Consider the following 3,083-nt stretch of genomic DNA (forward strand, 5'->3'; position numbering starts at 1 on the left):
ACTGAATGATAAAGAAGATCTGGTTCAGAAAAATTATATCTTATTTTCCAATCAATATTCAACTCAAGATATGGCTTCCCAAAGAGCAGTAGATTTAGTATCTCTTTCAGGTTAAGCCTATTTGGAAATTTTATTTTTTGGTCTTATTTATTAAATCCAATTTATCAACTGTAAAATTCACCTATTTTAAGTGCAAAAACTCTATGATATTTAGTAAATATATCTTCTGTACTAATTTACTCCTTCACACACTCACTATTTCAGACCATATCTACATAACACCAACAGAGTTTCCCATTTTCACTTAATTAGGCATACAGAAACCAACCATTATGAAAGAAAATAAACAAATTTACCTAAGATTTACACAGTTCCCCTGATTTCACACATTTTAAAAAATTACTGCTTTTATCATCTTTTTCAATTTGGTTTGGGAATAAAAAGCTAATGGTCTAATTCATTTGTATTTGTAATTTTTTAAAATAAACTGACTATTTTGAAAGGGTTTTAGGATGGCTTTCAATGAATGAGATTTTTTTTAGTACCTCTCAGCAAGAACCAGAGCATAAAACCTATGAAATAATTTGGTGAGCTGGGGGGGAGAGGCTGCTTTCACAATTAGGTATAACAGATTGCTAAATTCAGTATTTGATTTTAAAATGTAGCTTTGAGCTCCCCAGAAGTACAATGAGATGTATGGATCCCACTATTGATTTATCATAAGAAATAAGCTGGTGTTTTGCTTTCCTCACAAGAGGAAGTTACTGTATAAATATATTTGTAAAGGGATTGAAAAGAGTTCTTTATGAAAAATTTTACAAAACAGGTAGATCTGTCCTTTGTAAGAGTATTATTATGTTTATCCTTTATAAAATTGAAAATATAAGTTTTGTAGGGTTTCTATAGGGAATTAAAGTAACATAGGGGCTTCCTAGATGGTGCTAGTGATAAGGAATCCACCTGCCAACACAGGAGACTCGAGATGTGGGTTTGATTCCTATGTTGGGAAGACCCCCTGTAGTTAGGAAATGGCAACCCACTCCAGCAGTCTTGCCTGGAAAGTTCCATGGATGAGGAGCCTGGTGGGCTACAGCCTACATGGGGCCCCAAAGTGTCAGACACAACTGAGCAACCAAGCACGTAAAGTGGCACTTTCCATGCTTGGAACATTCTAGTGATATGAATAGGACACAATAGTAAAATTTTAAAATCTAAAGGAATTAATGGTTTTATCTGTTTTAAACCACTCAAATAGCACTCAACAGACTTCTGTCATGATAATAAGGACTCAAAAACTTTTCATTCCTCTTGAACTTTTATAAATGCATTATATTTAATTGCAACACCTTTGGTAATAGACTGGGGTTATAAACTTGAAGTTAAGTGCTTCATGGACAGAATGGTCATAAATCACAATTCAGGAACCCTTCATAAATATAGTTGGATTACCCTGATACCCATGGTAGCATACATAGTACAGACCATAATGGTAGTATCTTTATTGATATTTCTTTCTCTTTATGACCATGAAAAATTTCACATGTAAACCTAAAACATAACTATGTTTAATTTAGTGTTTTACAAAAATTAAGAGAATGAAAAGTTGAAATAATCACATGGAAAACTCAGGAAACAAAAAATTAAAAAAACAACTTTTACTTGCTGTTGAATCAAAATGTTCCAAAATTAGATATTGGTGATGGATGTACAACTCTGAAAAGTAAAAATATTAAAAACCATTGAGCTGAACACTTAAAATGGGTGAACTCTATGGTATGTAAACTATAACTCAGTTTTTTAAAAATAGATACTAAAAGAAGTAGAATAAGAAAAACTTAAATAGGGTTCTAATTTCAGAGACCCTTTTATGATTTGCAAGGGCTTTTTAAAGCTCATTAAACAAATGTTGAATTTACAATCAGGGGCAAAAATGAGGTTGATTATGTATACCTACAAAAGATACTTAAATTCAGCAATGAAAAAATTTAAATGTTAATACATTTTACTCTAATCATTTAATATACAAGATAATAGAATAAATCAGTCTCTATCTGACTTTTATGTTTAGACACAAATTCACTTAAATATACATCAAATGATTTTTACTAACCTGGAGTTAAAATTTTCAGTACTGACACTGTAGATCCCTCAGTTTGAATTTTACATCTAGTATACTTAAATAAAAAATTTTAAAGCATGCATATTTTTATTCCAGAGAAGATTTAATTATCTCTTCTTTCTTCTAAAAAATAATTTAGAGAAACGTCGTTTTAAAAAGATAGAGAATTTCAGATTTGAGTCTCTCCCAGATTTCAGATATAAATGTCTATATCCTCTCGCCCATCAGATTAAGAATCCTTTAAAGATGGGCTATTTTTGCCAATTATCATAATGGAGTCTGGGGAATAAACCATCTTCTAGTGGAAATTTTTGGTAGTGCATCATGTTCACTTCCCAAATTGATAATGGAAGAAACATTTTAAATGTCGGTCAGATTATAGTATTATAGTTGCAATTATTTTAATAAGTCAACTAGAATAATGAGGCATCATTATCTAATTTAAAAAGTATAAAATATTCTTTCCTCTTGGTTGGTGGTTTAGTCGCTAAGTCATGTCTGACTTTTGCAATCCCATGGACTGTAGCCTTTCAGGCTCCTCTGTCCATGGGACTCTCCAGGCAAGGATACTGGAGTGGGTTGCCATTTCCTCTCCAGAGGATCTTCCTGACCCAGGAATTGAACCCTTGTCTCCTGCATTGCAGGCAAATTCTTTACCAACTGAGCTATGAGGGAAGACCTCAAAAAATATGCACACTTCTTTCTTAAATAGTCAAATTAACAATTTACATTCTAAAAATATTTTGAAAATCTGCCAACCCCATACATTACTTTTATGCAATCTTCACCCAGCATAACACTTTGGAGAATGCTCATTCCTACCAGCAATATCAGATTTATATATAACAAAATGTTTGCTTTTGCGGATCATTTATAATTAGTATCCTACTTACTTCCCCAAATCATTTTAAGTTAAATCAAGTTTCTTATTCTAATGGTTGTATGATGATTGCAAAAATTCCAG

The sequence above is a fragment of the Muntiacus reevesi genome, chromosome 7 (genome assembly GCF_963930625.1).
Source record: "Muntiacus reevesi chromosome 7, mMunRee1.1, whole genome shotgun sequence".
Classification (NCBI taxonomy): Eukaryota; Metazoa; Chordata; class Mammalia; order Artiodactyla; family Cervidae; genus Muntiacus; species Muntiacus reevesi.